This window comes from Ambystoma mexicanum, unplaced genomic scaffold (genome assembly GCF_040938575.1).
Source record: "Ambystoma mexicanum isolate Mex_15411 unplaced genomic scaffold, UKY_AmexF1_1 Mex_scaf4, whole genome shotgun sequence".
Classification (NCBI taxonomy): Eukaryota; Metazoa; Chordata; class Amphibia; order Caudata; family Ambystomatidae; genus Ambystoma; species Ambystoma mexicanum.
This window is the reverse complement of record NW_027182455.1, coordinates 7833389-7858455: the sequence shown is the minus strand read 5'-3', so window position 1 is coordinate 7858455 and position 25067 is coordinate 7833389.

Below are 25067 nucleotides of genomic sequence, written 5' to 3'. Positions count from 1 at the left end.
AAGGAGTTGGATATCACATCTCATGTTATAGGAAGGATCTCAGGTTTGGTATTAGAAGCATTGAGACATCACATCTCATGCTATAGGAAGGGTCTCAGGATTGGAATGGGAAGGAGTTGGATATCACATCTCATGCTATAGGAAGGGTCTCAGATTTGGTATAAGCATTGAGGTATCACATCTCATGCTATAGGAAGGGTCTCAGGATTGGAATGGGAAGGAGTTGTATATGACATCTCAGGCCATAGGAAGGGTCTCAGGTTTGGTAAAAGCATTGAGATATCACATCTCTGCTATCGGAAGGGTCTCAGGATTGGAATGGGAAGGAGTTGGATATCCCATCTCATTTTATAGGAAGGGTCTCAGGTTTGGTATTAGAAGCATTGAGACATCACATCTCATGTTATAGGAAGGGTCTCAGGATTGGAATGGGAAGAAGTTGGATATCACATCTCATGCTATAGGAAGGGTCTCAGGTTTGGTATAAGCATTGAGATATCACATCTCATGCTATAGGAAGGGTCTCAGGATTGGAATGGGAAGGAGTTGTATATGACATCTCATGCCATAGGAAGGGTCTCAGGTTTGGACTAAGCATTGAGATATCACATCACATGCTATAGGAAGGGTCTCAGGATTGGAATGGGAAGGACTTGGATATCACATCTCATGCTATAGGCAGGGTCTCAGGTTTGGAAAGGGAAGGAGATGGATATCACATTTCATGTTAGAGGTAGGATCTCAGGTTTGGTATTAGAGGCATTGAAATATCACATCTCATGCTATCAGAAGGGTCTCAGGATTGGAATGGGGAGGAGTTGGATATCACATCTCATGCTAAAGGTAGGGTCTCAGGTTTGGAAGTGGAAGGATTTGGAAATCACATCTCATGTTATAGGAAGGATCTCAGGTTTGGTATTAGAAGCATTGAGATATCACATCTCATGCTATCAGAAGTATCTCAGGTTTGGTATTAGAGGCATTGAGATATCACATCTCATGCTATCATAAGGGTCTCAGGATTGGAATGGGAAGGAGTTGGATATCACATCTCATGTTATAGGAAGGATCTCAGGTTTGGTATTAGAAGAATTGAGACATCACATCTCATGCTATAGGAAGGGTCTCAGGATTGGAATGGGAAGAAGTTGGATATCACATCTCATGCTATAGGAAGGGTCTCAGATTTGGTATAAGCATTGAGATATCACATCTAATGCTATAGGAAGGGTCTCAGGATTGGAATGGGAAGGAGTTGCATATGACATCTCAGGCCATAGGAAGGCTCTCAGGTTTGGTATAAGCATTGAGATATCACATCTCTGCTATCGGAAGGGTCTCAGGATTGGAATGGGAAGGAGTTGGATATCCCAAATCATGTTATAGGAAGGGTCTCAGGTTTGGTATTAGAAGCATTGAGATATCACATCTCATGCTATAGGAAGGGTCTCAGGATTGGAATGGGGAGGACTTGGATGTCACATCTCATGTTATAGGAAGGCTCTCAGGTTTGGAAGGGGAAGGAGTTGGATATCCCAAATCATGTTATAGGAAGGGTCTCAGGTTTGGTATTAGAGGCCTTGAGATATCACATCTCATGCTATAGGAAGGGTCTCAGGATTGGAATGGGAAGGAGTTGGATATCACATCTCAAGCTATAGGAACGGTCTCAGGTTTGGTATAAGCATTGTGATATCACATCTCATGCTATAGGAAGGGTCTCAGGATTGGAATGGGAAGGAGTTGGATATCACATCTCATGTTATAGGAAAGATCTCAGGTTTGGTATTAGAAGCATTGCAACATCACATCTCATGTTATAGGAAGGGTCTCAGGATTGGAATGGGAAGAAGTTGGATATCACATCTCATGTTATAGGAAGGGTCTCAGGTTTGGTATAAGCATTGAGATATCACATCTCATGCTATAGGAAGGGTCTCAGGATTGGAATGGGAAGGAGTTGGATATCACATCTCATGCTAAAGGGAGGGTCTCAGGTTTGGAAGGGGAAGGATTTGGAAATCACATTTCATGTTATAGGAAGGATCTCAGGTTTGGTATTAGAAGCATTGAGATATCACATCTCATGCTATCGGAAGTATCTCAGGTTTGGTATTAGAGGCATTGAGATATCACATCTCATGCTATCATAAGGGTCTCAGGATTGGAATGGGAAGGAGTTGGATATCACATCTCATGTTATAGGAAGGATCTCAGGTTTGGTATTAGAAGCATTGAGACATCACATCTCATGCTATAGGAAGGGTCTCAGGATTGGAATGGGAAGGAGTTGGATATCACATCTCATGCTATAGGAAGGGTCTCAGATTTGGTATAAGCATTGAGATATCACATCACATGCTATAGGAAGGGTCTCAGGATTGGAATGGGAAGGACTTGGATATCACATCTCATGCTATAGGCAGGGTCTCAGGTTTGGAAAGGGAAGGAGATGGATATCACATTTCATGTTAGAGGTAGGATCTCAGGTTTGGTATTAGAGGCATTGAAATATCACATCTCATGCTATCAGAAGGGTCTCAGGATTGGAATGGGAAGGAGTTGGATATCACATCTCATGCTAAATGGAGGGTCTCAGGTTTGGAAGTGGAAGGATTTGGAAATCACATCTCATGTTATAGGAAGGATCTCAGGTTTGGTAATAGAAGCATTGAGATATCACATCTCATGCTATCATAAGGGTCTCAGGATTGGAATGGGAAGGAGTTGGATATCACATCTCATGTTATAGGAAGGATCTCAGGTTTGGTATTAGAAGAATTGAGACATCACATCTCATGCTATAGGAAGGGTCTCAGGATTGGAATGGGAAGAAGTTGGATATCACATCTCATGCTATAGGAAGGGTCTCAGATTTGGTATAAGCATTGAGATATCACATCTAATGCTATAGGAAGGGTCTCAGGATTGGAATGGGAAGGAGTTGCATATGACATCTCAGGCCATAGGAAGGGTCTCAGGTTTGGTATAAGCATTGAGATATCACATCTCTGCTATCGGAAGGGTCTCAGGATTGGAATGGGAAGGAGTTGGATATCCCAAATCATGTTATAGGAAGGGTCTCAGGTTTGGTATTAGAAGCATTGAGATATCACATCTCATGCTATAGGAAGGGTCTCAGGATTGGAATGGGGAGGACTTGGATGTCACATCTCATGTTATAGGGAGGGTCTCAAGTTTGATATTAGAAGCATTGAGATAACAAATCTCATGATATCGGTAGGGTCTCAGGATTGGAATGGGAAGGAATTGGATATCACATCTCATGATAAAGGAAGGGTCTAAGGTTTGGAAGGGGAAGGATTTGGATATCACATCTCATGTTATAGGACGGGTCTCAGGTTTGGTATTAGAAGCATTGAGATATCAAGTCTCATGGTATAGGAAGGGTCTCAGAATTGGAATGGGAAGGAGTTGGATATCACATCTCAAGCTATAGGTAGGGTCTCAGGATTGGAATAGTAAGGAGTTTGATATCACATCTCATGCCATAGTATGGGTCTCAGGTTTGGTAGAAGCATTGGGATATCACATCTCATGCTATCGGAAGGGTATCAGTATTGGATTTGGAAGGAGTTGGATATCCCGTCTCATGCTATAGGAAGGGTCTCAGGTTGGAATGGGAAGGAATTGGATATCACATTTCATGTTATAGGAAGGCTCTCAGGATTGGAATGGGAAGGAGTTGGATATCACATTTCATGTTAGAGGAAGGATCTCAGGTTTGGTATTAGAGGCCTTGAGATATCACATCTCATGCTATAGGAAGGGTCTCAGGATTGGAATGAGAAGGAGTTGGATATCACATCTCAAGCTATAGGAAGGGTCTCAGGTTTGGTATAAGCATTGAGATATCACATCTCATGCTATAGGAAGGGTCTCAGGATTGGAATGGGAAGGAGTTGGATATCACATCTCATGTTATAGGAAAGATCTCAGGTTTGGTATTAGAAGCATTGAGACATCACATCTCATGTTATAGGAAGGGTCTCAGGATTGGAATGGGAAGAAGTTGGATATCACATCTCATGCTATAGGAAGAGTCTCAGGTTTGGTATTAGAAGCATTGAGATATCCCATCTCATGCTATAGGAAGGGTCTCAGGTTGGAATGGGAAGGAGTTGGATATCACATTTCATGTTATAGGAAGGGTCTCAGGATTGGAATTGGAAGGACTTGGCTATCATATCTCATGCTATAGGAAGGCTCTCAGGTTTGGAAGGGGAAGGAGTTGGATATCACATTTCATGTTAGAGGAACGATCTCAGGTTTGGTATTAGAGGCCTTGAGATATCACATCTCATGCTATAGGAAGGGTCTCAGGATTGGAATGGGAAGGAGTTGGATATCACATCTCATGTTATAGGAAAGATCTCAGGTTTGGTATTAGAAGCATTGCGACATCACATCTCATGTTATAGGAAGGGTCTCAGGATTGGAATGGGAAGAAGTTGGATATCACATCTCATGCTATGAGAAGGGTCTCAGGTTTGGTATAAGCATTGAGATATCACATCTCATGCTATAGGAAGGGTCTCAGGTTTGGAATGGGAAGGAGTTGTATATGACATCTCATGCCATAGGAAGGGTCTCAGGTTTGGTATAAGCATTGAGATATCACATCACATGCTATAGGAAGGGTCTCAGGATTGGAATGGAAAGGAATTGGATATCACATCTCATGCTATAGGCAGGGTCTCAGGTTTGGAAAGGGAAGGAGATGGATATCACATTTCATGTTCGAGGTAGGATCTCAGGTTTGGTATTAGAGGCATTGAAATATCACATCTCATGCTATCAGAAGGGTCTCAGGATTGGAATGGGAAGGAGTTGGATATCACATCTCATGCTAAAGGGAGGGTCTCAGGTTTGGAAGGGGAAGGATTTGGAAATCACATCTCATGTTATAGGAAGGATCTCAGGTTTGGTATTAGAAGCATTGAGATATCACATCTCATGCTATCGTAAGTATCTCAGGTTTGGTATTAGAGGTATTGAGATATCACATCTCATGCTATCATAAGGGTCCCAGGATTGGAATGGGAAGGAGTTGGATATCACATCTCATGTTATAGGAAGGCTCTCTGGTTTGCAAGGGGAAGGAGTTGGATATCAGATTTCATGTTAGAGGAACGATCTCAGGTTTGGTATTAGAGGCCTTGAGATATCACATCTCATGCTATAGGAAGGGTCTCAGGATTGGAATGGGAAGGAGTTGGATATCACATCTCAAGCTATAGGAACGGTCTCAGGTTTGGTATAAGCATTGTGATATCACATCTCATGCTATAGGAAGGGTCTCAGGATTGGAATGGGAAGGAGTTGGATATCACATCTCATGTTATAGGAAAGATCTCAGGTTTGGTATTAGAAGCATTGCGACATCACATCTCATGTTATAGGAAGGGTCTCAGGATTGGAATGGGAAGAAGTTGGATATCACATCTCATGCTATGAGAAGGGTCTCAGGTTTGGTATAAGCATTGAGATATCACATCTCATGCTATAGGAAGGGTCTCAGGTTTGGAATGGGAAGGAGTTGTATATGACATCTCATGCCATAGGAAGGGTCTCAGGTTTGGTATAAGCATTGAGATATCACATCACATGCTATAGGAAGGGTCTCAGGATTGGAATGGAAAGGACTTGGATATCACATCTCATGCTATAGGCAGGGTCTCAGGTTTGGAAAGGGAAGGAGATGGATATCACATTTCATGTTCGAGGTAGGATCTCAGGTTTGGTATTAGAGGCATTGAAATATCACATCTCATGCTATCAGAAGGGTCTCAGGATTGGAATGGGAAGGAGTTGGATATCACATCTCATGCTAAAGGGAGGGTCTCAGGTTTGGAAGGGGAAGGATTTGGAAATCACATCTCATGTTATAGGAAGGATCTCAGGTTTGGTATTAGAAGCATTGAGATATCACATCTCATGCTATCGTAAGTATCTCAGGTTTGGTATTAGAGGTATTGAGATATCACATCTCATGCTATCATTAGGGTCTCAGGATTGGAATGGGAAGGAGTTGGATATCACATCTCATGTTATAGGAAGGCTCTCTGGTTTGCAAGGGGAAGGAGTTGGATATCACATTTCATGTTAGAGGAACGATCTCAGGTTTGGTATTAGAGGCCTTGAGATATCACATCTCATGCTATAGGAAGGGTCTCAGGATTGAAATGGGAAGGAGTTGGATATCACATCTCAAGCTATAGGAACGGTCTCAGGTTTGGTATAAGCATTGTGATATCACATCTCATGCTATAGGAAGGGTCTCAGGATTGGAATGGGAAGAAGTTGGATATCACATCTCATGCTATAGGAAGGGTCTCAGATTTGGTATAAGCATTGAGATATCACATCTAATGCTATAGGAAGGGTCTCAGGATTGGAATGGGAAGGAGTTGCATATGACATCTCAGGCCATAGGAAGGGTCTCAGGTTTGGTATAAGCATTGAGATATCACATCTCTGCTATCGGAAGGGTCTCAGGATTGGAATGGGAAGGAGTTGGATATCCCAAATCATGTTATAGGAAGGGTCTCAGGTTTGGTATTAGAAGCATTGAGATATCACATCTCATGCTATAGGAAGGGTCTCAGGATTGGAATGGGGAGGACTTGGATGTCACATCTCATGTTATAGGGAGGGTCTCAAGTTTGATATTAGAAGCATTGAGATAACAAATCTCATGATATCGGTAGGGTCTCAGGATTGGAATGGGAAGGAATTGGATATCACATCTCATGATAAAGGAAGGGTCTAAGGTTTGGAAGGGGAAGGATTTGGATATCACATCTCATGTTATAGGACGGGTCTCAGGTTTGGTATTAGAAGCATTGAGATATCAAGTCTCATGGTATAGGAAGGGTCTCAGAATTGGAATGGGAAGGAGTTGGATATCACATCTCAAGCTATAGGTAGGGTCTCAGGATTGGAATAGTAAGGAGTTTGATATCACATCTCATGCCATAGTATGGGTCTCAGGTTTGGTAGAAGCATTGGGATATCACATCTCATGCTATCGGAAGGGTATCAGTATTGGATTTGGAAGGAGTTGGATATCCCGTCTCATGCTATAGGAAGGGTCTCAGGTTGGAATGGGAAGGAATTGGATATCACATTTCATGTTATAGGAAGGCTCTCAGGATTGGAAGGGGAAGGAGTTGGATATCACATTTCATGTTAGAGGAAGGATCTCAGGTTTGGTATTAGAGGCCTTGAGATATCACATCTCATGCTATAGGAAGGGTCTCAGGATTGGAATGGGAAGGAGTTGGATATCACATCTCAAGCTATAGGAAGGGTCTCAGGTTTGGTATAAGCATTGAGATATCACATCTCATGCTATAGGAAGGGTCTCAGGATTGGAATGGGAAGGAGTTGGATATCACATCTCATGTTATAGGAAAGATCTCAGGTTTGGTATTAGAAGCATTGAGACATCACATCTCATGTTATAGGAAGGGTCTCAGGATTGGAATGGGAAGAAGTTGGATATCACATCTCATGCTATAGGAAGAGTCTCAGGTTTGGTATTAGAAGCATTGAGATATCCCATCTCATGCTATAGGAAGGGTCTCAGGTTGGAATGGGAAGGAGTTGGATATCACATTTCATGTTATAGGAAGGGTCTCAGGATTGGAATTGGAAGGACTTGGCTATCATATCTCATGCTATAGGAAGGCTCTCAGGTTTGGAAGGGGAAGGAGTTGGATATCACATTTCATGTTAGAGGAACGATCTCAGGTTTGGTATTAGAGGCCTTGAGATATCACATCTCATGCTATAGGAAGGGTCTCAGGATTGGAATGGGAAGGAGTTGGATATCACATCTCATGTTATAGGAAAGATCTCAGGTTTGGTATTAGAAGCATTGCGACATCACATCTCATGTTATAGGAAGGGTCTCAGGATTGGAATGGGAAGAAGTTGGATATCACATCTCATGCTATGAGAAGGGTCTCAGGTTTGGTATAAGCATTGAGATATCACATCTCATGCTATAGGAAGGGTCTCAGGTTTGGAATGGGAAGGAGTTGTATATGACATCTCATGCCATAGGAAGGGTCTCAGGTTTGGTATAAGCATTGAGATATCACATCACATGCTATAGGAAGGGTCTCAGGATTGGAATGGAAAGGAATTGGATATCACATCTCATGCTATAGGCAGGGTCTCAGGTTTGGAAAGGGAAGGAGATGGATATCACATTTCATGTTCGAGGTAGGATCTCAGGTTTGGTATTAGAGGCATTGAAATATCACATCTCATGCTATCAGAAGGGTCTCAGGATTGGAATGGGAAGGAGTTGGATATCACATCTCATGCTAAAGGGAGGGTCTCAGGTTTGGAAGGGGAAGGATTTGGAAATCACATCTCATGTTATAGGAAGGATCTCAGGTTTGGTATTAGAAGCATTGAGATATCACATCTCATGCTATCGTAAGTATCTCAGGTTTGGTATTAGAGGTATTGAGATATCACATCTCATGCTATCATAAGGGTCCCAGGATTGGAATGGGAAGGAGTTGGATATCACATCTCATGTTATAGGAAGGCTCTCTGGTTTGCAAGGGGAAGGAGTTGGATATCAGATTTCATGTTAGAGGAACGATCTCAGGTTTGGTATTAGAGGCCTTGAGATATCACATCTCATGCTATAGGAAGGGTCTCAGGATTGGAATGGGAAGGAGTTGGATATCACATCTCAAGCTATAGGAACGGTCTCAGGTTTGGTATAAGCATTGTGATATCACATCTCATGCTATAGGAAGGGTCTCAGGATTGGAATGGGAAGGAGTTGGATATCACATCTCATGTTATAGGAAAGATCTCAGGTTTGGTATTAGAAGCATTGCGACATCACATCTCATGTTATAGGAAGGGTCTCAGGATTGGAATGGGAAGAAGTTGGATATCACATCTCATGCTATGAGAAGGGTCTCAGGTTTGGTATAAGCATTGAGATATCACATCTCATGCTATAGGAAGGGTCTCAGGTTTGGAATGGGAAGGAGTTGTATATGACATCTCATGCCATAGGAAGGGTCTCAGGTTTGGTATAAGCATTGAGATATCACATCACATGCTATAGGAAGGGTCTCAGGATTGGAATGGAAAGGACTTGGATATCACATCTCATGCTATAGGCAGGGTCTCAGGTTTGGAAAGGGAAGGAGATGGATATCACATTTCATGTTCGAGGTAGGATCTCAGGTTTGGTATTAGAGGCATTGAAATATCACATCTCATGCTATCAGAAGGGTCTCAGGATTGGAATGGGAAGGAGTTGGATATCACATCTCATGCTAAAGGGAGGGTCTCAGGTTTGGAAGGGGAAGGATTTGGAAATCACATCTCATGTTATAGGAAGGATCTCAGGTTTGGTATTAGAAGCATTGAGATATCACATCTCATGCTATCGTAAGTATCTCAGGTTTGGTATTAGAGGTATTGAGATATCACATCTCATGCTATCATTAGGGTCTCAGGATTGGAATGGGAAGGAGTTGGATATCACATCTCATGTTATAGGAAGGCTCTCTGGTTTGCAAGGGGAAGGAGTTGGATATCACATTTCATGTTAGAGGAACGATCTCAGGTTTGGTATTAGAGGCCTTGAGATATCACATCTCATGCTATAGGAAGGGTCTCAGGATTGAAATGGGAAGGAGTTGGATATCACATCTCAAGCTATAGGAACGGTCTCAGGTTTGGTATAAGCATTGTGATATCACATCTCATGCTATAGGAAGGGTCTCAGGATTGGAATGGGAAGGAGTTGGATATCACATCTCATGTTATAGGAAAGATCTCAGGTTTGGTATTAGAAGCATTGCGACATCACATCTCATGTTATAGGAAGGGTCTCAGGATTGGAATGGGAAGAAGTTGGATATCACATCTCATGCTATAGGAAGGGTCTCAGGTTTGGTATAAGCATTGAGATATCACATCTCATGCTATAGGAAGGGTCTCAGGATTGGAATGGGAAGGAGTTGTATATGACATCTCATGCCATAGGAAGGGTCTCAGGTTTGGTATAAGCATTGAGATATCACATCACATGCTATAGGAAGGGTCTCAGGATTGGAATGGAAAGGACTTGGATATCAAATCTCATGCTATAGGCAGGGTCCCAGGTTTGGAAAGGGAAGGAGATGGATATCACATTTCATGTTAGAGGTAGGATCTCAGGTTTGGTATTAGAGGCATTGAAATATCACATCTCATGCTATCAGATGGGTCTCAGGATTGGAATGGGAAGGAGTTGGATATCACATCTCATGCTAAAGGGAGGGTCTCAGGTTTGGAAGGGGAAGGATTTGGAAATCACATCTCATGTTATAGGAAGGATCTCAGGTTTGGTATTAGAAGCATTGAGATATCACATCTCATGCTATCGGAAGTATCTCAGGTTTGGTATTAGAGGCATTGAGATATCACATCTCATGCTATCATAAGGGTCTCAGGATTGGAATGGGAAGGAGTTGGATATCACATCTCATGTTATAGGAAGGATCTCAGGTTTGGTATTAGAAGCATTGTGACATCACATCTCATGCTATAGGAAGGGTCTCAGGATTGGAATGGGAAGGAGTTGGATATCACATCTCATGCTATAGGAAGGGTCTCAGATTTGGTATAAGCATTGAGATATCACATCTCATGCTATAGGAAGGGTCTCAGGATTGGAATGGGAAGGAGTTGTATATGACATCTCAGGCCATAGGAAGGGTCTCAGGTTTGGTAAAAGCATTGAGATTTCACATCTCTGCTATCGGAAGGGTCTCAGGATTGGAATGGGAAGGAGTTGGATATCCCATCTCATGTTATAGGAAGGGTCTCAGGTTTGGTATTAGAAGCATTGAGACATCACATCTCATGTTATAGGAAGGGTCTCAGGATTGGAATGGGAAGAAGTTGGATATCACATCTCATGCTATAGGAAGGGCCTCAGGTTTGGTATAAGCATTGAGATATCACATCTCATGCTATAGGAAGGGTCTCAGGATTGGAATGGGAAGGAGTTGTATATGACATCTCATGCCATAGGAAGGGTCTCAGGTTTGGACTAAGCATTGAGATGTCACATCACATGCTATAGGAAGGGTCTCAGGATTGGAATGGGAAGGACTTGGATATCACATCTCATGCTAAAGGTAGGGTCTCAGGTTTGGAAGTGGAAGGATTTGGAAATCACATCTCATGTTATAGGAAGGATCTCAGGTTTGGTATTAGAAGCATTGAGATATCACATCTCATGCTATCAGAAGTATCTCAGGTTTGGTATTAGAGGCATTGAGATATCACATCTCATGCTATCATAAGGGTCTCAGGATTGGAATGGGAAGGAGTTGGATATCACATCTCATGTTATAGGAAGGATCTCAGGTTTGGTATTAGAAGAATTGAGACATCACATCTCATGCTATAGGAAGGGTCTCAGGATTGGAATGGGAAGAAGTTGGATATCACATCTCATGCTATAGGAAGGGTCTCAGATTTGGTATAAGCATTGAGATATCACATCTAATGCTATAGGAAGGGTCTCAGGATTGGAATGGGAAGGAGTTGCATATGACATCTCAGGCCATAGGAAGGCTCTCAGGTTTGGTATAAGCATTGAGATATCACATCTCTGCTATCGGAAGGGTCTCAGGATTGGAATGGGAAGGAGTTGGAAATCCCAAATCATGTTATAGGAAGGGTCTCAGGTTTGGTATTAGAAGCATTGAGATATCACATCTCATGCTATAGGAAGGGTCTCAGGATTGGAATGGGGAGGACTTGGATGTCACATCTCATGTTATAGGAAGGCTCTCAGGTTTGGAAGGGGAAGGAGTTGGATATCACATTTCATGTTAGAGGAACGATCTCAGGTTTGGTATTAGAGGCCTTGAGATATCACATCTCATGCTATAGGAAGGGTCTCAGGATTGGAATGGGAAGGAGTTGGATATCACATCTCAAGCTATAGGAACGGTCTCAGGTTTGGTATAAGCATTGTGATATCACATCTCATGCTATAGGAAGGGTCTCAGGATTGGAATGGGAAGGAGTTGGATATCACATCTCATGTTATAGGAAAGATCTCAGGTTTGGTATTAGAAGCATTGCGACATCACATCTCATGTTATAGGAAGGGTCTCAGGATTGGAATGGGAAGAAGTTGGATATCACATCTCATGCTATAGGAATGGTCTCAGGTTTGGTATAAGCATTGAGATATCACATCTCATGCTATAGGAAGGGTCTCAGGATTGGAATGGGAAGGAGTTGTATATGACATCTCATGCCATAGGAAGGGTCTCAGGTTTGGTATAAGCATTGAGATATCACATCACATGCTATAGGAAGGGTCTCAGGATTGGAATGGAAAGGACTTGGATATCACATCTCATGCTATAGGCAGGGTCTCAGGTTTGGAAAGGGAAGGAGATGGATATCACATTTCATGTTCGAGGTAGGATCTCAGGTTTGGTATTAGAGGCATTGAAATATCACATCTCAGGCTATCAGAAGGGTCTCAGGATTGGAATGGGAAGGAGTTGGATATCACATCTCATGCTAAAGGGAGGGTCTCAGGTTTGGAAGGGGAAGGATTTGGAAATCACATCTCATGTTATAGGAAGGATCTCAGGTTTGGTATTAGAAGCATTGAGATATCACATCTCATGCTATCGTAAGTATCTCAGGTTTGGTATTAGAGGTATTGAGATATCACATCTCATGCTATCATAAGGGTCTCAGGATTGGAATGGGAAGGAGTTGGATATCACATCTCATGTTATAGGAAGGCTCTCTGGTTTGCAAGGGGAAGGAGTTGGATATCACATCTCATGTTATAGGAAAGATCTCAGGTTTGGTATTAGAAGCATTGCGACATCACATCTCATGTTATAGGAAGGGTCTCAGGATTGGAATGGGAAGAAGTTGGATATCACATCTCATGCTATAGGAAGGGTCTCAGGTTTGGTATAAGCATTGAGATATCACATCTCATGCTATAGGAAGGGTCTCAGGATTGGAATGGGAAGGAGTTGTATATGACATCTCATGCCATAGGAAGGGTCTCAGGTTTGGTATAAGCATTGAGATATCACATCACATGCTATAGGAAGGGTCTCAGGATTGGAATGGAAAGGACTTGGATATCACATCTCATGCTATAGGCAGGGTCTCAGGTTTGGAAAGGGAAGGAGATGGATATCACATTTCATGTTCGAGGTAGGATCTCAGGTTTGGTATTAGAGGCATTGAAATATCACATCTCATGCTATCAGAAGGGTCTCAGGATTGGAATGGGAAGGAGTTGGATATCACATCTCATGCTAAAGGGAGGGCCTCAGGTTTGGAAGGGGAAGGATTTGGAAATCACATCTCATGTTATAGGAAGGATCTCAGGTTTGGTATTAGAAGCATTGAGATATCACATCTCATGCTATCGTAAGTATCTCAGGTTTGGTATTAGAGGTATTGAGATATCACATCTCATGCTATCATAAGGGTCTCAGGATTGGAATGGGAAGGAGTTGGATATCACATCTCATGTTATAGGAAGGCTCTCTGGTTTGCAAGGGGAAGGAGTTGGATATCACATTTCATGTTAGAGGAACGATCTCAGGTTTGGTGTTAGAGGCCTTGAGATATCACATCTCATGCTATAGGAAGGGTCTCAGGATTGGAATGGGAAGGAGTTGGATATCACATTTCAAGCTATAGGAACGGTCTCAGGTTTGGTATAAGCATTGTGATATCACATCTCATGCTATAGGAAGGGTCTCAGGATTGGAATGGGAAGGAGTTGGATATCACATCTCATGTTATAGGAAAGATCTCAGGTTTGGTATTAGAAGCATTGCGACATCACATCTCATGTTATAGGAAGGGTCTCAGGATTGGAATGGGAAGAAGTTGGATATCACATCTCATGCTATAGGAAGGGTCTCCGGTTTGGTATAAGCATTGAGATATCACATCTCATGCTATAGGAAGGGTCTCAGGATTGGAATGGGAAGGAGTTGTATATGACATCTCATGCCATAGGAAGGGTCTCAGGTTTGGTATAAGCATTGAGATATCACATCACATGCTATAGGAAGGGTGTCAGGATTGGAATGGAAAGGACTTGGATATCAAATCTCATGCTATAGGCAGGGTCCCAGGTTTGGAAAGGGAAGGAGATGGATATCACATTTCATGTTAGAGGTAGGATCTCAGGTTTGGTATTAGAGGCATTGAAATATCACATCTCATGCTATCAGATGGGTCTCAGGATTGGAATGGGAAGGAGTTGGATATCACATCTCATGCTAAAGGGAGGGTCTCAGGTTTGGAAGGGGAAGGATTTGGAAATCACATCTCATGTTATAGGAAGGATCTCAGATTTGGTATTAGAAGCATTGAGATATCACATCTCATGCTATCGGAAGTATCTCAGGTTTGGTATTAGAGGCATTGAGATATCACATCTCATGCTATCATAAGGGTCTCAGGATTGGAATGGGAAGGAGTTGGATATCACATCTCATGTTATAGGAAGGATCTCAGGTTTGGTATTAGAAGCATTGAGACATCACATCTCATGCTATAGGAAGGGTCTCAGGATTGGAATGGGAAGGAGTTGGATATCACATCTCATGCTATAGGAAGGGTCTCAGATTTGGTATAAGCATTGAGGTATCACATCTCATGCTATAGGAAGGGTCTCAGGATTGGAATGGGAAGGAGTTGTATATGACATCTCAGGCCATAGGAAGGGTCTCAGGTTTGGTAAAAGCATTGAGATATCACATCTCTGCTATCGGAAGGGTCTCAGGATTGGAATGGGAAGGAGTTGGATATCCCATCTCATTTTATAGGAAGGGTCTCAGGTTTGGTATTAGAAGCATTGAGACATCACATCTCATGTTATAGGAAGGGTCTCAGGATTGGAATGGGAAGAAGTTGGATATCACATCTCATGCTATAGGAAGGGTCTCAGGTTTGGTATAAGCATTGAGATATCACATCTCATGCTATAGGAAGGGTCTCAGGATTGGAATGGGAAGGAGTTGTATATGACATCTCATGCCATAGGAAGGGTCTCAGGTTTGGACTAAGCATTGAGATATCACATCACATGCTATAGGAAGGGTCTCAGGATTGGAATGGGAAGGACTTGGATATCACATCTCATGCTATAGGCAGGGTCTCAGGTTTGGAAAGGGAAGGAGATGGATATCACATTTCATGTTAGAGGTAGGATCTCAGGTTTGGTATTAGAGGCATTGAAATATCACATCTCATGCTATCAGAAGGGTCTCAGGATTGGAATGGGAAGGAGTTGGATATCACATCTCATGCTAAAGGTAGGGTCTCAGGTTTGGAAGTGGAAGGATTTGGAAATCACATCTCATGTTATAGGAAGGATCTCAGGTTTGGTATTAGAAGCATTGAGATATCACATCTCATGCTATCAGAAGTATCTCAGGTTTGGTATTAGAGGCATTGAGATATCACATCTCATGCTATCATAAGGGTCTCAGGATTGGAATGGGAAGGAGTTGGATATCACATCTCATGTTATAGGAAGGATCTCAGGTTTGGTATTAGAAGAATTGAGACATCACATCTCATGCTATAGGAAGGGTCTCAGGATTGGAATGGGAAGAAGTTGGATATCACATCTCATGCTATAGGAAGGGTCTCAGATTTGGTATAAGCATTGAGATATCACATCTAATGCTATAGGAAGGGTCTCAGGATTGGAATGGGAAGGAGTTGCATATGACATCTCAGGCCATAGGAAGGCTCTCAGGTTTGGTATAAGCATTGAGATATCACATCTCTGCTATCGGAAGGGTCTCAGGATTGGAATGGGAAGGAGTTGGATATCCCAAATCATGTTATAGGAAGGGTCTCAGGTTTGGTATTAGAAGCATTGAGATATCACATCTCATGCTATAGGAAGGGTCTCAGGATTGGAATGGGGAGGACTTGGATGTCACATCTCATGTTATAGGAAGGCTCTCAGGTTTGGAAGGGGAAGGAGTTGGATATCCCAAATCATGTTATAGGAAGGGTCTCAGGTTTGGTATTAGAGGCCTTGAGATATCACATCTCATGCTATAGGAAGGGTCTCAGGATTGGAATGGGAAGGAGTTGGATATCACATCTCAAGCTATAGGAACGGTCTCAGGTTTGGTATAAGCATTGTGATATCACATCTCATGCTATAGGAAGGGTCTCAGGATTGGAATGGGAAGGAGTTGGATATCACATCTCATGTTATAGGAAAGATCTCAGGTTTGGTATTAGAAGCATTGCAACATCACATCTCATGTTATAGGAAGGGTCTCAGGATTGGAATGGGAAGAAGTTGGATATCACATCTCATGCTATAGGAAGGGTCTCAGGTTTGGTATAAGCATTGAGATATCACATCTCATGCTATAGGAAGGGTCTCAGGATTGGAATGGGAAGGAGTTGTATATGACATCTCTTGCCATTGGAAGGGTCTCAGGTTTGGTATAAGCATTGAGATATCACATCACATGCTATAGGAAGGGTCTCAGGATTGGAATGGAAAGGACTTGGATATCACATCTCATGCTATAGGCAGGGTCTCAGGTTTGGAAAGGGAAGGAGATGGATATCACATTTCATGTTAGAGGTAGGATCTCAGGTTTGGTATTAGAGGCATTGAAATATCACATCTCATGCTATCAGATGGGTCTCAGGATTGGAATGGGAAGGAGTTGGATATCACATCTCATGCTAAAGGGAGGGTCTCAGGTTTGGAAGGGGAAGGATTTGGAAATCACATCTCATGTTATAGGAAGGATCTCAGGTTTGGTATTAGAAGCATTGAGATATCACATCTCATGCTATCGGAAGTATCTCAGGTTTGGTATTAGAGGCATTGAGATATCACATCTCATGCTATCATAAGGGTCTCAGGATTGGAATGGGAAGGAGTTGGATATCACATCTCATGTTATAAGAAGGATCTCAGGTTTGGTATTAGAAGCATTGAGACATCACATCTCATGCTATAGGAAGGGTCTCAGGTTTGGAATGGGAAGGAGTTGGATATCACATCTCATGCTATAGGAAGGGTCTCAGATTTGGTATAAGCATTGAGATATCACATCACATGCTATAGGAAGGGTCTCAGGATTGGAATGGGAAGGACTTGGATATCACATCTCATGCTATAGGCAGGGTCTCAGGTTTGGAAAGGGAAGGAGATGGATATCACATTTCATGTTAGAGGTAGGATCTCAGGTTTGGTATTAGAGGCATTGAAATATCACATCTCATGCTATCAGAAGGGTCTCAGGATTGGAATGGGAAGGAGTTGGATATCACATCTCATGCTAAAGGGAGGGTCTCAGGTTTGGAAGTGGAAGGATTTGGAAATCACATCTCATGTTATAGGAAGGATCTCAGGTTTGGTAATAGAAGCATTGAGATATCACATCTCATGCTATCATAAGGGTCTCAGGATTGGAATGGGAAGGAGTTGGATATCACATCTCATGTTATAGGAAGGATCTCAGGTTTGGTATTAGAAGAATTGAGACATCACATCTCATGCTATAGGAAGGGTCTCAGGATTGGAATGGGAAGAAGTTGGATATCACATCTCATGCTATAGGAAGGGTCTCAGATTTGGTATAAGCATTGAGATATCACATCTAATGCTATAGGAAGGGTCTCAGGATTGGAATGGGAAGGAGTTGCATATGACATCTCAGGCCATAGGAAGGGTCTCAGGTTTGGTATAAGCATTGAGATATCACATCTCTGCTATCGGAAGGGTCTCAGGATTGGAATGGGAAGGAGTTGGATATCCCAAATCATGTTATAGGAAGGGTCTCAGGTTTGGTATTAGAAGCATTGAGATATCACATCTCATGCTATAGGAAGGGTCTCAGGATTGGAATGGGGAGGACTTGGATGTCACATCTCATGTTATAGGAAGGCTCTCAGGTTTGGAAGGGGAAGGAGTTGGATATCACATTTCATGTTAGAGGAACGATCTCAGGTTTGGTATTAGAGGCCTTGAGATATCACATCTCATGCTATAGGAAGGGTCTCAGGATTGGAATGGGAAGGAGTTGGATATCACATCTCAAGCTATAGGAACGGTCTCAGGTTTGGTATAAGCATTGTGATATCACATCTCATGCTATAGGAAGGGTCTCAGGATTGGAATGGGAAGGAGTTGGATATCACATCTCATGTTATAGGAAAGATCTCAGGTTTGGTATTAGAAGCATTGCGACATCACATCTCATGTTATAGGAAGGGTCTCAGGATTGGAATGGGAAGAAGTTGGATATCACATCTCATGCTATAGGAAGGGTCTCAGGTTTGGTATAAGCATTGAGATATCACATCTCATGCTATAGGAAGGGTTCAGGATTGGAATGGGAAGGAGTTGTATATGACATCTCATGCCATAGGAAGGGTCTCAGGTTTGGTATAAGCATTGAGATATCACATCACATGCTATAGGAAGGGTCTCAGGATTGGAATGGAAAGGACTTGGATATCACATCTCATGCTATAGGCAGGGTCTCAGGTTTGGAAAGGGAAGGAGATGGATATCACATTTCATGTTAGAGGTAGGATCTCAGGTTTGGTATTAGAGGCATTGAAATATCACATCTCATGCTATCAGATGGGTCTCAGGATTGGAATGGGAAGGAGTTGGATATCACATCTCATGCTAAAGGGAGGCTCTCAGGTTTGGAAGGGGAAGGATTTGGAAATCACATCTCATGTTATAGGAAGGATCTCAGGTTTGGTATTAGAAGCATTGAGATATCACATCTCATGCTATCGGAAGTATCTCAGGTTTGGTATTAGAGGCATTGAGATATCACATCTCATGCTATCATAAGGGTCTCAGGATTGGAATGGGAAGGAGTTGGATATCACATCTCATGTTATAGGAAGGATCTCAGGTTTGGTATTAGAAGCATTGAGACATCACATCTCATGCTATAGGAAGGGTCTCAGGATTGGAATGGGAAGGAGTTGGATATCACATCTCATGCTATAGGAAGGGTCTCAGATTTGGTATAAGCATTGAGATATCACATCACATGCTATAGGAAGGGTCTCAGGATTGGAATGGGAAGGACTTGGATATCACATCTCATGCTATAGGCAGGGTCTCAGGTTTGGAAAGGGAAGGAGCTGGATATCACATTTCATGTTAGAGGTAGGATCTCAGGTTTGGTATTAGAGGCATTGAAATATCACATCTCATGCTATCAGAAGGGTCTCAGGATTGGAATGGGAAGGAGTTGGATATCACATCTCATGCTAAAGGGAGGGTCTCAGGTTTGGAAGTGGAAGGATTTGGAAATCACATCTCATGTTATAGGAAGGATCTCAGGTTTGGTAATAGAAGCATTGAGATATCACATCTCATGCTATCATAAGGGTCTCAGGATCGGAATGGGAAGGAGTTGGATATCACATCTCATGTTATAGGAAGGATCTCAGGTTTGGTATTAGAAGAATTGAGACATCACATCTCATGCTATAGGAAGGGTCTCAGGATTGGAATGGGAAGAAGTTGGATATCACATCTCATGCTATAGGAAGGGTCTCAGATTTGGTATAAGCATTGAGATATCACATCTAATGCTATAGGAAGGGTCTCAGGATTGGAATGGGAAGGAGTTGCATATGACATCTCAGGCCATAGGAAGGGTCTCAGGTTTGGTATAAGCATTGAGATATCACATCTCTGCTATCGGAAGGGTCTCAGGATTGGAATGGGAAGGAGTTGGATATCCCAAATCATGTTATAGGAAGGGTCTCAGGTTTGGTATTAAAAGCATTGAGATATCACATCTCATGCTATAGGAAGGGTCTCAGGATTGGAATGGGGAGGACTTGGATGTCACATCTCATGTTATAGGGAGGGTCTCAAGTTTGATATTAGAAGCATTGAGATAACAAATCTCATGATATCGGTAGGGTCTCAGGATTGGAATGGGAAGGAATTGGATATCACATCTCATGATAAAGGAAGGGTCTAAGGTTTGGAAGGGGAAGGATTTGGATATCACATCTCATGTTATAGGACGGGTCTCAGGTTTGGTATTAGAAGCATTGAGATATCAAGTCTCATGGTATAGGAAGGGTCTCAGAATTGGAATGGGAAGGAGTTGGATATCACATCTCAAGCTATAGGTAGGGTCTCAGGATTGGAATAGTAAGGAGTTTGATATCACATCTCATGCCATAGTATGGGTTTCAGGTTTGGTAGAAGCATTGGGATATCACATCTCATGCTATCGGAAGGGTATCAGTATTGGATTTGGAAGGAGTTGGATATCCCATCTCATGCTATAGGAAGGGTCTCAGGTTGGAATGGGAAGGAATTGGATATCACATTTCATGTTATAGGAAGGCTCTCAGGTTTGGAAGGGGAAGGAGTTGGATATCACATTTCATGTTAGAGGAAGGATCTCAGGTTTGGTATTAGAGGCCTTGAGATATCACATCTCATGCTATAGGAAGGGTCTCAGGATTGGAATGGGAAGGAGTTGGATATCACATCTCAAGCTATAGGAAGGGTCTCAGGTTTGGTATAAGCATTGAGATATCACATCTCATGCTATAGGAAGGGTCTCAGGATTGGAATGGGAAGGAGTTGGATATCACATCTCATGTTATAGGAAAGATCTCAGGTTTGGTATTAGAAGCATTGAGACATCACATCTCATGTTATAGGAAGGGTCTCAGGATTGGAATGGGAAGAAGTTGGATATCACATCTCATGCTATAGGAAGAGTCTCAGGTTTGGAAGGGGAAGGAGTTGGATATCCAATCTCATGTTATAGGACTGGTCTCGGGTTTGGTATTAGAAGCATTGAGATATCACATCGCATGCTGTAGGAAGGTTCTCAGGTTTGGAATGGGGAGGAATTGGATATCACATCTCATGTCATAGGAAGGATCTCAGGTTTGGTATTAGAAGCATTGAGATATCACATCTCATGCTATAGGAATGGTCTCAGGATTGGAATGGGAAGGAGTTGGATATTACACTCTTCCTATAGGAAGGGTCTCATGTTTGGAATGGGAAGGAGTTGAATATCACATATGCTATAGGAAGGGTCTCAGGTTTGGACCGGGAAGGAGTTGGATATCACATCTCATGTTATAGGAAGGGTCTCAGGTTTGGTATAAGCATTGAGATATCACATCTCTGCTATCGGAAGTGTCTCAGGATTGGAATGGGAAGGAGTTGGATATCCCATCTCATGTTATAGGACGGGTCTCAGGTTTGTTATTAGAATCATTGAGATATCATATTGCATGCTGTAGGAAGGGTCTAAGGATTGGAATGGGAAGGACTTGGATATCACATCTCATGCTATAGGTAGGCTCTCAGGTTTGGAAAGGGAAGGAGTTGGATATCACATTTCATGTTAGAGGAAGGATCTCAGGTTTGGTATTAGAGGCATTGAGATATCACATCTCATGCTATAGGAAGAGTCTCAGGATTGGAATGGGAAGGAGTTGGATATCACATCTCATGCTATAGGAAGGGTCTCAGGTTTGGTATAAGCATTGAGATATCACATCTCATGCTATAGGAAGGGTCTCGGGATTGGAATGGGAAGGAGTTGGATATCACATCTCATGTTATAGGAAGGATCTCAGGTTTGGTATTAGAAGCATTGAGACATCACATCTCATGCTATAGGAAGGGTCTCAGGATTGGAATGGGAAGGAGTTGGATATCACATCTCATGCTATAGGAAGGGTCTCAGGTTTGGTATAAGCATTGAGATATCACATCTCATGCTATAGGAAGGGTCTCAGGATTGGAATGGGAAGGAGTTGTATATGACATCTCATGCCATAGGAAGGGTCTTAGGTTTGGTATAAGCATTGAGATATCACATCTCTGCTATCGGAAGGGTCTCAGGATTGGAATGGGAAGGAGTTGGATATCCCATCTCATGTTATAGGAAGAGTCTCAGGTTTGGTATTAGAAGCCTTGAGACATCACATCGCATGTTGTAGGAAGGGTCTCAGGATTGGAATGGGAAGGACTTGGGTATCACATCTCATGCTATAGGGAGGGTCACAAGTTTGATATTAGAAGCATTGAGATATCACATCTCATGCTATAGAAAGGGTCTCAGGATTGGAATGGGAAGGAGTTGGATATCACATCTCATGCTATAGGAAGGGTCTCAGGTTTGGTATAAGCAGTGAGATATCACATCTCATGCTATAGGAAGTGTCTCAGGATTGGAATGGGAAGGAGTTGGATATCACATCTCATGTTATAGGAAGGATCTCAGGTTTGGTATAAGCATTGAGATATCACATCTCTGCTATCGGAAGGGTCTCAGGATTGGAATGGGAAGGAGTTGGATATTCCCATCTCATGTTATAGGAAGGGTCTCAGGTTTGGTATTAGAAGCATTGAGATATCACATCTCATGCTATAGGAAGGGTCTCAGGATTGGAATGGGAAGGACTTGGATATCACATCTCATGCTATAGGGAGGGTCTCAAGTTTGATATTAGAAGCATTGAGATATCACATCTCATGATATCGGAAGAGTCTCAGGATTGGAATGGGAAGGAGTTGGATATCACATCTCATGATAAAGGAAGGGTCTAAGGTTTGGAAGGGGAAGGATTTGGATATCACATCTCATGTTATAGGACGGGTCTCAGGTTTGGTATTAGAAGCATTGAGATATCAAGTCTCGTTGTATAGGAAGGGTCTCAGAATTGGAATGGGAAGGAGTTGGATATCACATCTCAAGCTATAGGAAGGGTCACAGGATTGGAATGGGAAGGAGTTTGATATCACATCTCATGCCATAGTATGGGTCTCAGGTTTGGTAGAAGCATTGGGATATCACATCTCATGCTATCGGAAGGGTATCAGGATTGGATTTGGAAGGAGTTGGATATCCCATCTCATGCTATAGGAAGGGTCTCAGGTTGGAATGGGAAGGAGTTGGATATCACATCTCATGTTATAGGAAGGGTCTCAGGATTGGAATGGGAAGGACTTGGATATCACATCTCATGCTATAGGAAGGCTCTCAGGTTTGCAACGGGAAAGAGTTGGATATCACATTTCATGTTAGAGGTAGGATCTCAGGTTTGGTATTAGAGGCATTGATATATCACATCTCATGCTATCAGAAGAGTCTCAGAATTGGAATGGGAAGGAGTTGGATATCACATCTCATGCCATAGTATGGGTCTCAGGTTTGGTAGAAGCATTGGGATATCACATCTCATGCTATCGGAAGGATTTCAGGATTGGATTTGGAAGGAGTTGGATATCCCATCTCATGCTATAGGAAGGGTCTCAGGTTGGAATGGGAAGGAGTTTGATATCACATCTCATGCCATAGTATGGGTCTCAGGTTTGGTAGAAGCATTGGGATATCACATCTCATGCTATCGGAAGGGTATCAGGATTGGATTTGGAAGGAGTTGGATATCCCATCTCATGCTATAGGAAGGGTCTCAGGTTGGAATGGGAAGGAGTTGGATATCACATCTCATGTTATAGGAAGGGTCTCAGGATTGGAATGGAAAGGACTTGGATATCATATCTCATGCTATAGGAAGGCTCTCAGGTTTGGAAGGGGAAGGAGTTGGATATCACATTTCATGTTAGATGAAGGATCTCAGGTTTGGTATTAGAGGCATTGAGATATCACATCTCATGCTATAGGAAGGGTCTCAGGATTGGAATGGGAAGGAGTTGGATATCACATCTCAAGCTATAGGAAGGGTCTCAGGTTGGGTATAAGCATTGAGATATCACATCTCATGCTATAGGAATGGTCTCAGGATTGGAATGGGAAGGAGATGGATATCACATCTCATGTTATAGGAAAGATCTCAGGTTTGGTATTAGAAGCATTGAGATATCACATCTCATGCTATAAGCAGGGTCTCAGGATTGGAATGGGAAGGAGTTGTATATGGCATCTCATGCCATAGGAAGGGTCTCAGGTTTGGTATAGGCATTGAGACATCACATCTCATGCTATAGGAAGGGTCTCAGGATTGGAATGGGAAGGACTTGGATATCACATCTCATGCTATAGGCAGGATCTCAGGTTTGGAAAGGGAAGGAGTTGGATATCATATTTCATGTTAGAGGTAGGATCTCAGGTTTGGTATTAGAGGCATTGAGATATCACATCTCATGCTATCAGAAGGGTCTCAGGATTGGAATGGGAAGGAGTTGGATATCACATCTCATGCTAAAGGGAGGGTCTCAGGTTTGGAAGTGGAAGGATTTGGATATCACATCTCATGTTATAGGAAGGATCTCAGGTTTGGTATTAGAAGCATTGAGATATCACATCTCATGCTATCGGAAGTATCTCAGGTTTGGTATTAGAGGCATTGAGATATCACATCTCATGCTATCATAAGGGTCTCAGGATTGGAATGGGAAGGAGTTGGATATCACATTTCATGCTAAAGGGAGGGTCTCAGGTTTGGAAGGGGAAGGATTTGGATATCACATCACATGTTATAAGAAGGATCTCAGGTTTGGTATTAGAAGCATTGAGATATCACATCTCATGCTATCGGAAGGGTCTCAGGATTGGAATGGGAAGGAGTTGGATATCACATCTTATGCTATAGGAAGGGTCTCAGGTTTGGAACGGGAAGGAGTTGGATATCACATCTCATGTTATAGGAAGAGTCTCAGGTTTGGTATAAGCATTGAGATATCACATCTCTGCAATCGGAAGTGTCTCAGGATTGGGATGGGAAGGAGTTGGATATCACATCTCATGCTATAGGAAGGGTCTCAGGTTTGGAACGGGAAGGAGTTGGATATCCCATCTCATGTTATAGGACGGGTCTCAGGTTTGGTATTAGAAGCATTGAGATATCACATCGCATGCTGTAGGAAGGGTCTGAGGATTGGAATGGGAAGGAGTTGGATATTACATTCTTGCTATAGGAAGGGTCTCATGTTTGGAATGGGAAGGAGTTGGATATCACATATGCTA